The sequence below is a fragment of the Pyrgilauda ruficollis genome, unplaced genomic scaffold, assembly GCF_017590135.1.
Source record: "Pyrgilauda ruficollis isolate IOZ18807 unplaced genomic scaffold, ASM1759013v1 scaffold87, whole genome shotgun sequence".
In the NCBI taxonomy this organism is placed as follows: Eukaryota; Metazoa; Chordata; class Aves; order Passeriformes; family Passeridae; genus Pyrgilauda; species Pyrgilauda ruficollis.
Window position 1 is genome coordinate 162,398 of NW_024530710.1, and position 14,822 is coordinate 177,219.

Below are 14,822 nucleotides of genomic sequence, written 5' to 3' on the forward strand. Positions count from 1 at the left end.
TGTAATTATTGGCAAAGGCAATATTGTTGCATGCTATCAAGGAGCAATTGCTAGACAGCAACAGAGAAATAAAATAATGCATATTCCTTTCTAGGTCTTGACATAGACTTGGTTAAAAGAGGGCTCCTGGGCTTCTGTGATGCAGATACTCCTTGTCTTGCAGTTTTAGACTATGTCACTTCTAAGATTTTTGAAGCAGAGATTGTGTCTGTCAGAATAGACTCAGAATTCACTTGGAAGGGAACTACAATGACTGTCTACTCCAGCCTGACCACCTTGGGGCTGACCAAGAGTTAGTGTGTTGTTAAGGGCTTTGTCCAAATACCTCTTAAACACTGACAGGCTTGAGGCCTTGGGCACCTCTCTAGGAAGCCTGTTCCAGTGTTTGACCACGCTCCTGGTATAGAAATGCTTCCTAATGTTCAGTCAGAAACTGCCCTGGCACAGTTTTGAACCATTCCCATGTGTCCTGTCACTGGATTCCAAGTTGGTTGACCTTGGCTGAACTTCAGGTGCTCACCAAAGCCACTCTTTCAGTCCCCTCCACAGCTGGACAGGGGAGAGAAAGCATAACAAACATGTCATGGGTTGAGATAAGGGCAGGGAGAGATCACTCACTTCAGTTACCATCATGGGCAAAACTGACTTGATTTAGGGAAATTAATTTAATTTATTACTGATCAAATCAGATAGGATAATGAGAAGTAAACCAAATTTTTACAACAGCTTCATCCCTCTTCCTTCCTTCTTCCTCATCTCAACTTCACTCCTTACTTCTCTGTCTTTCCCTTCAGCAGAGAAGGGGGATGGAGAATGGGGATGGAGAATGGGGTTGCTGATCAGTTCATCACACATTGGCTCTGCCTCTGCTTCCTCCTCAGGAGGAGAACTCACACTATTCTCTTGCTCCAGCATGAGGTTCCTCCCATAAGAGACAATCTTTCACAAACTTCTCCAGCATGACTCCTTTTCATGGGCTGCAGTTCTTCATGAACTGTTCCAGCATGGACACTCCCATGGGGCACAGTCCTTTAGGAACAGGCTGCTCTGGCTTGGGTCCCTCTCGGGGTCACAGGTCCTGCCAGCAAACCTGCTCCAGTTTGGGCTCCTTTCTTCATGGTGCCACAGGTCCTGCAAGGAGCCTGCTCCAGTGTGGGCTTCCCATGGAGCCTTCTTTGGGAATCCACCTGCTCCGGCATGGGCTCCCATGGATCTGCATGGGCTCTGGGGCACAGCTGCCTCACCACAGTCTGCAGGGGAATCTCTGCCGCAGCATCTGGATTGCCTTATTCCCCTTTCTTCTTCACTGACCCAGGTCCCTGCAGGGCAGTTTCACTCGCATATTCTCACTCCTCTCTCTGGCTGCTGTTGTGCAGCTGTTTATTTCCCAACTTATAAAACATATTATCCCAGAGGTGCTACCACTCTGGGTGGTAGACATTCCACTAATGGGCTTGGGCTTGGCCAGCAGCAAGTCCATCTTGGGCCTGTCTGGCATTGACTCTGTTGGGCATGGGGAAAGCTTCTGGCAGCTTCTCAGAAACCCACTACCAAAACTTTACCACACAAACCCAGTACACAGGAAGAAGAGCTCAGCACCTCCCTCTGCTCTTCCTCTCCTCAGGAAGCTGCAAAGAGGCCACCCCTCAGCATCCTTTTCTTAAAACCAGACAAGCTCAGAGTCCTCAGCTGCTCTTTACAGGACATGCCCTCCAGTCTTACAACTAGTTTTGTTGCCCTCCTCTAGATACTTTCAAGGACCTTGACATCTTTCTTAAATGGTGTGGGGCACATCAGATTTGGGAGGGCCAAGGACTGAACAAAGATGAGCTTTGCAGACACACAGACAGCTGCTGGTGGTGCAGGGGAGCAGGATGCACCCACAGGATGTTGAAAGAGGAATGGTGTCTGCCACATTTACCAGCCTCACTGTGGCTGCAGGTGATGCTGCAGGGTCAGCTCTGAGTGTCTCTCATGAAACAAACCTCTTCTGCTTAAGCTTTATGTTTACAGAGGTGTGCACTGAGGCAGGATCTTTGCAGTGTGCCTGTGAGGGATGTGGAGAGTAAATACAAGCCAAAGTAAAAAGCACACTACAGCAAAAAACCAGCTCCCAATCTCATCTCAGAGTTTAGCTGTGGCAGGGAAGGAGGAAGCAGTGCTTGTGTTATCAATGATAAGGTGTGAGCCAATACTTGCTTACTTGCCAGAGCTCCTCAGAGAAAAGTTTCTCAGCAGTCCCAGAGTTTCAGCCTCTAAGCTTCAGAACTCTGCCGCATTATCCCCAAACCCAAACTGCTGTAAGCATGACCTGTGACCTTCATCACCCAACACCCTCTCTCTGTATCTCATCTTGCAAGAGGACTCATTCCAAGATGCACATCAGGACCGCCTTACTCCCTTGGTCCTCAACTCGTATGTCAGGTCATTCTTTGATGAGCTGATCACAGAGAATTAATGAACTATATCCCTGTGTATGGAAACCCTGGAAACTAGGGAAAGATGAATGGTTTCTACAGTGTTTGCTCCATACAGGTAGAAAAAATTCCAGGTCACATCAAATTGCCTTGGAGCAGGGTTCTTCCCCTGATGCAGCACACAAAAGTACTTTGAAGGTTTTTCTGTTTGCTTCTGGTTCTTCTACCCACACAATTGTTTTATTGTGACCCCAGCAAACAGTGTCTGGGGATGGAGATTGAGCTGGGCATACACTAAAGGCAAATCCCACTCTTCTCAAAATACCAAACCTCCAATCATACCCAACACTAGTGCCACGGTTCATATTTGAAAATCTGATTGGTCTGTAACTGGCTGCTGAACACTAAAAAGGAGGGTCTTTACATAGATGATGGTCTTTTGAAAAAATGCATTTCATTAATTTACTTTGACTAAATTTGGTCTGACACTGAGACACAGTAATGAAAAGAAAAATAAATATATGGATCAATATTTGCTTATACAGTCTAAGCAATTACTGTGTATCTGGGAGGTTCATTTTTCCATCTTATAAGTTAATTAGCATGGAGAATTAAAAAATAGCTAGATTCACTGCACCAGTCCTGCTTCTGCTGACAGCAGTACAAGTTTTGTATTGAACAGGAATAATATTTGGGTGTATAAACTTTTCCTATAAAGTCAGAAACCATCTTTTACCTGTTCTGTGGCAATGTAATTCAGAGTGTCTATAAAGACAATGTAATGTTTAACATAAAAGCTGTCATGTAAACCTCTCTGTCTTTACGTGTATGTGTCTTTTAGGCATGATTTTGAGAAGTGCTGGACATTGGGTTCTTTTCACTACTGGAAGCTAATGGAGCTTCTCCTGGATAACATAACTCTATGCTCTCATGTAACATAATTGGGGGGGAGCTGGTTGGGTATTTTTAATGAAGATATTTAACAACTGACCCATAAACCCATGGATATCCAGTTAGGAATAGATGAAGTAGACCACTGCTCAAGAAAGCAGTTATGCATCTGAAGAAGAAACTAAGCTTCTCGAGTGCTTAATGCTTTGCATTTGCTTAGGTAAAAAATGTTCCAAAGCACCTGTGCTGACTTTAGATCATGAAGTGTTCTCCATTGTGAGACAATACTATTTAATGAATTGATAAAAGGTATTCTTTATCCATTGAACTGATCTGATTCCTCACTGCTTTCATATTAATGTGGCTGCGTGGAAACATGTGAAGATGCAGATAATGAAAGTTTGTCTTATCTCTGCATTTTTCAAGAGAAAAATTGTTTAGGCTAAGTCAACAGAGTTGAGTGTTCTGAGACTCCTGACCAGTCCAACCCATGGATGGGATTTGAGGTGGGTGTCAGCATGCTGCTGACAATATCTGGGGTTTAAATTGACCCTGACCCAATCAGGGTGTTCCCACCACAGGCTAACCTCGAGATTGATGGAATTGATCTAGTGTGGGCTGTTAAATGTGGCATAAATCCAAGCATGACTGCCAAAGAGTTGGATTTCCAACAGTAATGTGGTTGGTTATGACTTGGAAAGCCTGCTCCTCTCACTAAGCAGTCACAGTTACAAGTATAGGGATTTGAGGTACTCTGGAGAAGAAACTAAAAGAAAGCCAAGGACAAGTGGAGGCCAAGGAAATATTTCTCTGAGAAATAAAGAATCAGCTCCTTCACTTAATTTCTTACTTTCATGTATATGACCAAAACACCTCAGTAATATTAAAAATGGTGCTCAGTGTGATGTATAGCTTAATAGTATCTTTAATCAGTAGAAGCTGGACTTAAATAAATTTTCAGTTCATGGATTATTGCTGGACCATGTAAGTTGAGGAGATAGGTTTTCTGCTGCCAAAATTTATGACTTATCCAAAGTCAGCGGAATAGATAAATTGATGTATGCCTTATCTACAAAAAAGAATGTGATTGGGATGAATTCCCAAACAGGTGATTATGTGAATGCTGCAAAAGCCAAGAGGTATGAACACACTGAAGGAAGAGCAGATTGGTTTTGGCCCAGGTTCACCAAAGGCATTCCTGCAAGTAAAAAGTAGTTACTATGAAACAGATCTAATGTCAGGAAAATGGAATAATCACCTGGAATTCAGCCCAATTAGTTTCTGTAAGTTCTCATATTCTACATGTACCAGGAATGTAATGGAAGTGACATTTGATAACATTTTATCTCAGCCTCAGTCAGCTGGGGCCTGTGCACACAAATAAGGAGCAGAAAAGAGTGAAGCAAGAACATTTTTACTCTTTTTTTTTTTCCTTTCAGATCAACCACAGAAGTCTGTAGGTGTCAAACCTCATAGCTTTTTAAAAATGGTATTCTCATTAATTCCTCTTTTTTTTTCCACTTAAGAATAGAAACACTCTGTTAGTAAGGTAAATGTGCTCATTTGCATTGTTAAGCAGTACTTCTAAGTGTTTTCAGTACCTTTTCATAGAAAACAGAAACTTAAAATGAAGAGAAAAATAATCCTTTCCCATCAAAGGCTAATTGATTAATTCTTTCCTTGAATAATATCAAAACAAGAGAATCCATTATGGCCAGATTCAGAAATGGCATGCATCACAATCTGTTTAAGCAATTTACACTACAAGTATGTGTGTGAAATAGCATGCAGTTATTACTTAATTTCAGTGCTGATACTAGAGGGTTAGGATGAGGTTGCAAAACCTAACACTTCTCATAACCAGGGATAAATAATGAGTTTGAAATTGTAAAAAATAACTAAATCAGTTCTAGAAGGAGGTGGGTATTTTAGGCCAATGGGAACTAATGGAGAAGGTGTCAAAAGGGAGAGCCCTGACCTGTGTCACTTCTTGGAATGGCCAATCCTTATGGAGTGCTTCTTGCTTACTGACACTGACGTCACCCTGTCACTTCTGCCACATAACCTGAGGGTTCACAGGATGCCAAAGAGCAGATTTCCCCTCAGATCTTGGCAATCCTTCAAGGTCACTGTGCCAAAACACTGTTTTCCTCTCCAAATAAAACTTTGTTGGTAAGAAAGCATTGTCTGTCAGGAGACATTGCCCAATCAGTCCTGCCAACGTCATTTTGCCTCTGCATGAAGCAGCGTGTCCCAGCCTTGGCCAGGGATGCAGGAAAACACAGCAGGCTGGAATTTGCTGCCTGTTTTTGCGATGTCCCTGCTGCAAACTCCCAGCCTGTCATGCAAGTTTCCCTGCACACCTTCCATTGCAGTCATCTGGCTCTGCTGTCAGCTTTCCGAAGAGCACAGCGTGGGCACATGCTCTTGGGTGGGTCAGGAAGCTGCACAGAGAAACACAGAGACAAATCACTGCAATTCAGCACTTCTGGCCTCTCCAAGAAAAGCAGCATCTTCTACCGTGTCTTCATTTCCTGCATACATGTCCTGACTCTCCATGCCACCTTTCTGCACTCCTAAGGGGAGGTTCTGCAGCTCGTATCACAGCACATCTTTCTGCAGCTCCTGGTCTTCCACTGCAGCTACACCACCCTGTCCCAGTTAAGCCAAGGAATGCACCCCACAACACCTGCCGATGGAGCAAGTGTAATTTGAGGTGTCTTGCTGTCCTTGCATGAAACATCTTCCTTGTACTTCACCATGATGGATGATTATGGCTATTAAATTCAGAAGTGTGAATGAAAGAACATGACCTAGACAAGGAAAAGCAGAGCTATGGCTAGATTTAATTGCAAATTGATATTATTGCAAAACATTTAATTGCTTCTCACTGTGATTTAGCAGAAAAAAATTAAAGGAAAACTGAAAATGATTCTAGCAACAGCAGGAAAAAAGGCATACAGGGAAGCAGGTTATATCTGAATTGTATAAATGTACTTGATCTTCAATAACTCATTAACAACAGGGTCATACTGTTTATTTTCTACTGTAGCTGTGATTTTTAGGATTATGCCTATCAATATTTATTCTTGTTTAACAGAAAGCAAACATCCGGTCAGCCCTGGCAAATGCTATCCCATGAATGTCAATTTCATTACGCTTTAGTCACAGAACAAACGTTTGGCTTCTAACAGGAAGGTGAAAGTACAAAATGGGGAGAGTTGGTAACCACTGTGCATAATGCCATGATAATTAACCTGGTACAACCTATGAAGTTCTTAGAGATCCCAGTTATCTCCTGTCAATGTAAGGAGAAACATTTCTGTTCCTGTCATGGAGATAGACTGAGCTTTTACTACAAATGAGAGCTCTATATGGGACTGTTTCATAGATCAGCAAAAGCATCTGTAGAAACAGATTTTTCTGCAAACTGCAATTTCTAGATGAGGTTCCTCTTTCAGACAACTCATCTTGGTGTTGCTCAATGGGGTTGAAATGCTGAGAAGCAATTTTGACTTTTTCAGTGTCATTTCTCTGAAAGTCTCTGCAGGCAAGACCCTGAAAGCCTCCTGCCTTTTTCTGTCATATTGCTACTCAGGACTGCCCGTAACTCTGTAGGTTCTGATATCGAGAGCTAATCTAAATTAGCTCTAGATATCTAAAAACTCTAAATATGACTATATATTTTAAAATAACAAAGCTCACCTACATATATATCAGATGGAGTCTAATGATTATGAGACACATTTGCCAGAGTAAACTGAAGAAGTGTTTAAGGGATGCTTTGTGGACTTGGCTGCATGCACAGTTCTTTGTTGTATATCTTCACAGCATTTGAGACACTCACAGTGGCTTTATCCTCACAGCCCCCTGGGATGCAGCAAAGATCTACCAGTCCTGTGGGGGCAGGGGAAAGAGGAGACACCAGACAGCCTGGCCTGAGGACCTGCGGAGTGGCACACGGCATCAGGCGCTGCTCGCGCCTCTCTGCGCGCCCCGCAGTGCTCCACCACCTCACCACTGCACTCACACGTTCTGTAACTCACCCCCACCAAAACACAGTGTAAGTTCTCTTTCTGTGAAATATTTAGGGATGGGTAAATCACAAAGAATCTGAGAAGCATACAGTCATTAAGGGTGAGAAATGTGTCTGAGATCCTTGAGTCCAACAATTAACCCAGCACTGCCACATCCACCATTAAACCATGTCCCCAAGTGCCACTCCTATAAGCTTTTTGAAGACTTCTAAGGATGGTGACTCAATCACTTCCCTAGGCAGCCTGCTTGGTAACCCTTTCAGTAAAAAAAAACAAAATTCCTAATACCAGCCCAAACCTTCCCAGATGCAACTTGAGGCTGTTTCCTCCTGTCCTATCACTTGTTGCTTAGGAGAAGGGGCTGATTCCCACCTGGCTACACTCTCCTTTCAGTTGCAGAGAGAAATGAGGTCCCCACTGAGCCTCCTTTTCTCCAGGCTAAATACCTCCAGGTCCCTCAGCTGCTCCAGACTTGTGCTCCAGATCCTTCACCAGCTTCATTATCCTTCTCTGGACACGCTCCATCATGTAAATGATGGCAAAAATAATGAGGAGCTTTCCAGGAAAGCCTTTCCAGACAAGAGACATAAGGATATGCTGAAGTGAGGCTAGTCTGACTTCAGGGATTTAGAGTAGCTTAATATGGTAAAATTGCAAAAATAATGGTATCCAAGGTACAAATCATTAAAAATATTTTTTAAGTCATGAATTTGTTTTTGGGATTTGCCAATACTGTTTCTCTGTCTTATATAAATTTTATGCTATTCAGGGCAGGGAATACTTATAGCCTGTTGCATGGATTGCATTTAGTTGAAAAACTAAGCAAAAAGAAGATTCATGTCTTTGCTTCCTATTCTGAATATCAAAAAAAAATACTTAGGTAGTCGCAATAATGTGAAAACTGATATTAAAGTGAGGAAAAAAATCAGCATATGTGTTCATCTCAGGATGGTTTTGACCCCAGGAAAGTATTTGATTATGATTAATGAACTATATTGCCACTCATGTTAATATAGTAGTGTCTAATGATTTTTTTTTAAAGTATTCATTTTAACACTGCCAATGTTTACTTAGCAGGACATTAATAATGCCAGGATATTTATCATATAGGAAATGGCTAATGAAATCTGCTTCAGCTGTCAGTGGATGTTTATGTTTCAAGGCTGCACTGGATTGTTTATGTATGTTTTAGGGGAGAATGGTAGGGTTTTGTTGGTGACTAATAATAAGAGGAAAGTTAAATGGCAATTATTGTGGCTTTTATTATTATTTATATTACATTAGAACTCATTTCGGCTTCAGATCAATGCTAGAAGCAGCTCAACTCTTTGCTGAAAGATTTAAGGATGAGACAGAATACATTTGGTAGTGATGGGACACAGGACTGGGAGCAAAAGCTGTCCAGCTCTGCAAATAAGATGATCCACTGCCTACTGCACCTCTGGTGAGCCCTCCTGAAAGTAGTCCATAGGATTTGACATATCTCTTTTTAATGCATGGAGCTTATAAAATTTCTGCATATTCTTAAATTCAACAGTTAAATCAGGGGCAAACTGCATCCCCTAGTAGATGGTTTTAGAAATGCTCTACTCATTCTTAATGAGTTTTCTCCCAATGGCTACTTCAAATTGGATGCAAATGTCACATTTTTTAAGCATAACTTTCACAGTTGCTGGGACCTTTCCCCTAACAAGTGGACCCCATGGTTTGAACAACTGGCATTTAAAGGATTTCCTTTTGAAAAGCACAAACACCTTTCCAATTTATAAAACAAATCAGGCAATTGAAAATTACATTTTCCATCTTCCTTTGCAAGTCTGAGATCATCATTTGAGGTTTTCCTTCCTTTCTTGAAAAAAGCTTGAAGTGGTACATCCTTGTTGCAAGGACATGTGAGAGCTGCCAGATTGCATCACAACAGGGACAGGCATGAGTGCGGAAACAAGATGAGCTGGGGAGCTGCACCAGTCTTTGGTTGTCCTTCACCAACCCTAGGCTTGCTCTTCACAAATATTAATGCCTCCCACTGAGAAAGAGCATAGTTTTTGGTCAGAATGCCTGTACGTATGTGTGGAATTTGATCCAGCATGCCACTCACCAACGGCCAGTGATCTACCCTTTCTTCTTTTTATATGGTAAAAAAAAAGAAAACATTGCAGATCTAAATCAATGGAAAATTATGTCACTCTTGTTATCTTAACTTTATGAAAAGGAAAGTGTATCACCATGGCAAACTATTTCCCTTTGTTAGTTACTCCTAAAGAATGAAATGAAAATTTCAAAGGCAATTCTCTTCCTCATTTTTCCCTTGTCTGGAAATCCCTGGGAGTACAGAATACAATTCAGATATGCTAAAACCAACTTCTGCTGCATCCCTGCAGCTACCTCCAAAGTCAATAGGAGTCATAGGTGCACAAGGAACTGACTTCCCCATCAACACACTGCAATTTTTAACCATTATTAAATTTAAATCTCTCTAGCATCAATATTTATTCTTGCTAAATATGAAGGATGTTTGGACTTATGAGTCACCAATTCTTTTCCAGTTAGTGCTTGTTCTACAAATTCCACCCTTGAATGGAACTAGAGATTTATACATGATAGCAGCACACAAAGTCAACTGCTAGGAACAGGCAACAACAGAATAACAACTGTGGAGATAAAAACGTGCATCAGTCAGAGCCTGCGCACTCCACTGTAGTTTCTCTGCTGTTGGTTTTGTAAATCACAAAGAGTGTGAATGAGTACAGCAGGATTTGCTCACAATTTGTTCCATGCAAGCTCGAGGTTGCCATGGGAGACAGGAAGCATTTTTCGGGCACTCCCACAGCAATGAACTGTTGCCACTGTATTAAGGAGCGGCAGCACCCTGCATTTCCTCCAGCAGAAGCCGATGAGCTGACTGCCAAAAATGCCCAGGGTGGATGGTGCTTTTCCCCCACTTTCACTTCTTACTTTGGATGCAGCTCAGGATCCTGGTAAAGAGAACAGGCTGCCCTTTGCTGTAAGGCTGTAGGTTCAGCCTAGTTTCCAGTGAATGCAAGGTCTGCATAACAAAAACCCACTTTACAAAGTGCCATGGTAGTCTGAAGGCTGGAAAGAAATTACAGAGGCAGCTGAGAGACAGCTGGAATCTGACAGCCAGGTTGTATTCTTCGCATATGTTATTTGGTGAGAGATTGCACGCAGACAGGGAAAAGACGGCTCTCAGTGTGATTGCAGCACAGATCAGTGCCTGCCAGCCCAAAATGAGGGCCTTTGTCACTTCAGGAAGGGTGAAGTGACACTATGGAGAAGATATGATAGCTTTCCTGTTTCTCAGGATGAATAATCCCTCAAAGCACTTCTGTAACTCTGGGTGGTGACTGCACCAATGTACTGAGAGCCTCTCTTTAATCAGTGAAGATACTTCATTCCAACAGGTACCTCTGCAATCCTGTCCTGGGACAGCAGAGTGAGAAGTGACTAACAGCTGGCTGAAAACGTAGCAGATGTTGCCTGTCTCTACTGAAGGACTGAGAAACAGAGTTGAAGAATTGCACATAGGAAACAAAGAAGCACACTTTTAGTTAACTTAAGAAACCTTACTTCTTATTTCAAAGATCAAACCTTGTAAAAGCACTGCAAAATCTGTGTGGAAAGGTATGGCTCTCCAAGCCAGAGGAACAGAAATAGAAGCCCTACAGCTGCCATAAATCTCTTGCTTCCTAAAGTGGTCCCCAAAGGTAAAGATAGATGCTTACAAGCAGGAAATTTCATGTTGCAATTGTCTTTATATAGTCAAAGGCATCACTTTCCCAGGTCAAGATAATATGCTTTGAAGAAATAAAGCATTTTCTCCTACTTTATCTTTTCTACAGCCCTCTTCCTTTTCTGTGCTCCTCCCTGAATTGCCAGATATTTTTCTTTCCTGGTAGTTTGACTTGAGAGACAATGTATTCTCACGTCTACTACTGAAAAAACAGGGTATAGCTGTCCCCAAGGAACAGTCTTGCCTGAGTATGGCAATAGCTGGAAAATGCTGCTGCGGACAACTGAGTGACATCATTGCTTAGCCCTGATGAGGTTGTTCTATAACGAGTAAGTGCAGAATCCTACTTTTAAGAATATATAAGTTTTCTGCAGTGTTTCCTCATAACTGTGAGGAGATCATATGCTAACTGTATCCTTCACCTGCAGAACAGAGTTGCAGACTAATACAGGAAAGGAGAGGAATACAAGGTATTTATTATTTAGTATCTATCAATCCTAGAAATTAAGCAGAACAGACGTTGATTTCCACCTGGGTACTTTAAATCAATTAAGCTTCTCATGGTGAAAAGACTTAATGAATTAAAACATCCCCAGTGCTAATTACCATGTCAAATACAAATCAGAACAACAGCAGAAACAGTCCCTTGGAGATAACACATCTACACAGAGCACATAGATACAAAATTTAAAGTTTTGTTTTCTCCATCCTACTCCTTATTTATGCCTACATGCAAGCAGGTGCTGCATTCTTTTCTTGCAGCTCTCAGAAGGTAACAACACTCTCAGAAGGTAAAAGCACCAATATACCAAGTTCTCATTCTACTTATAATCGCAGTCATATCAGCTCTGGATGTCAGGAAGAACCTGTTGATCAGCCACTGTGCACCACAGCTGATTTCTTTTTAGTAAATCCTTCATTAGAAGTCAAATAAAGATTTCAGGAAATAAATATCAGTGAAGAAACTTCCTTCTAAGTAGAGTATTCTTTCTTTGATAAAAGTTTTATTTTTCTGAGTGATCCTTTATTTAGCCCATGGACACAATCTAAAAACCACTTTCTCACTTTAAGGTGGAAAAATCATTCTGAAGTTGCACAGCAGCCACACAATGGTACAAAAAAAAGCTGATGCTGGATCCCTTGCACTTAACAACCCACATCATTCAGCAGCCACTGCACTTCCTTTGCTTTATCTGTGCACCTACTTCCCACTGAGACGTGTGAGTTTGTGTGAGTTTGAGATGCATCTGGGAAAAAAACCAATCTTTCTTCTTTGTGCAATGGATTAGAAGCTTTTTGATCATCAGCAAAGAGAGGTTGTTTCTTCCACTTTACTAACAATAGACCTGGTGGGCTGAAGGGGGCAGTTAATCTGCTCTGACTGCTGCAGATGTGTGGGAGCACACAGGGGCACAGTGCCCTCCTGTAAGGAGATTTTGACTCAGTGAGGCCAAGAATAAATGTTTAGACAATGCTGATTTAGAAATTTTGGGGGGTATATTTTTTGTTTTGAGAAATAATCTAAACTGGTGCTGAAGGCTGTAGCATGTTTAGTCAGTTAAAGGCATGGGGAGGAGAGTTTGCTTTTCCAGAATCAATTGTAAATCTTGTGCAGATACTACAAGAATTGGAGACTCTTCAGAAAATATTTATTTAAATAATCAATATGGTACACCTGAATTGAAGGACAGAGTGAAGCCAGCTGAGCTCAAGTGCATTACCACCCATGAGGCTGCATGAAGACTACTTCCCAGGCTCCTGGGTCACTCCAGAGAAACTCTTCCTTGGGTTCAAACAAGCAGTGAAAAGAAAGGGACAAACTGCCCTCTCAAGGTGAATCTCTCTCTCTGTTGACTGGACAGGGACCCTGCAGAACCAGCTTAGATTAGTCACTTTGGTTTAGCTTAAGTTTACATTTTTAGAGTTTATTATAAATAAGGTCTAACTGATATTGTCATCTCTTTTTTTCCCTTCTCTGTATCAGGGCCAAAATCTCTTTTTCTCTGTCTCTGTCTGAGCTAATATATTTTTCAAGCAAGAAATCTGTTGCCCAAGAGTGACTAGTCCTACTTCACAGCTTTCCATCAATTCCATAAATTTCATCAAAGTTTCGTCATATCCTAATTCAGGTTTTCTCAGAAACATGACTCATCACTGAAGAATGTTCTGGTCATTCAAAAGATTAAGACATAATATTTTCTTACATTTTTGTGGCCCTTTTCTCTTTTGAAGAGAAAATATTATAGGAAAGGAACCTTCCCTGCTGATTGTAACTGCTCAGCTTTCCTGTATTTCTCCTTTTTTGCTTCTGCAGTTACTCTAATTTGAAATTAAACTAAGCTTCTCAAAACTTTGGTGCTGCAAAAATACTTTGCTAAGAAACACCATTGGAAAACTGAAAGAATAAGTCTTCCTTTGTCCTTCTTAAAATCAGAGACAGGAGGATGATAGAAAGTTGTAAGTAATGCTCTCTGTGAGCTTTGAAATTAGATTCTCATCTGATCCACTGCTCTCAGCTATCCATTGCTGACCAGAAAAAGAAGGAGAAGTGACAGCAGGGACTGTTCCACACTCCCTGCAGCAGCTGGGTGGCAGGCACAAACACTGTTACACAGCTTATTTTTTCTGAGCACACTGTGGAGCTCACCCTCAGAGCTCACACTTTTCTTTCTTCTGCAACTTGCACTGCAAGTCTTTTCCTCAATAATTCTTTGCCTTTTCTTAAAAGGAATCTGATTTATTATCAGAGGATCCCTAACAGCACAAAAATCTCCCCTCAAGCTTTCCCTCCCTTCATGCCAAGTTCTTAGCCTTTTCTCCCACTTCTTTCACTGGCTCTCCTCCCATGCCTTGCAGCCAGCACCTTTGAAGAAATACTCAGCCTCCTCCACCTTGCTCGTTCCCCTGGCTGCTCCTCCTGCTACATACTGGTGCCCATGCACTGAGAGCTGCTCTCCTTCAGTGAACTCTGCTTGTCCTCACGTACCCTCAGTACCCTGGGCTTCCATTCAGTCACCTTTTTCCAGTTGCAACATTTTCTCCGTGTGAGGAGTATGGGTTCAGCTGGTGTGTGCAGGTTCCACCGAGTCTGGATGCAAGGCAGGGTGTGATGGACTGTGGACACTGGCTGTGCAGCTTTCATGGGCCTGAAGGAGCTTGTCCAGCTGTAACCCTGCCATCAGAATCGCTGGTGTTCCATGTGTGACACTGTGGCTCTGTAATGTTGTCCAGGCTTACCACACTGCCTCCTGGGACTCCTGCAATCCCTTCCCTGCTTTATCAGAAATGCCTTTTCTAATCTCCCATCCCTTGCTTCTACCTCACAGGGGCCTCACTCACTCCCTCATTGTTACACAGGTTTCCCATATGTGTTCTTACCTATTCCACTGTCTCCTGCTCTCCCTAAAGCCCATTTTCACTCCAAGTGACAGGGTTTTTTATGTGTTCCTGATGTTACACCCGCTCCAGCTAGACATGATAGGGCTCCTGTCTCCTCTCACAGATGTCTCCTATTTCCACTTCCATGTTTCTGCACAGTTTCTATCCTATATTCCACTTACAGTCACTTCTCCAGATGGACTTTACCTAATGCAGCACAGTTGTCCAACTCTCTGCTCCTCATTCCTTTCTATGGCACTCCCCAGATTACCTTGGATAATGTTCTCCTTTGTTTCTAAGACCCTCTATCTCACATCCAACCTGCCATCCCTCTCCTATACTGTTACA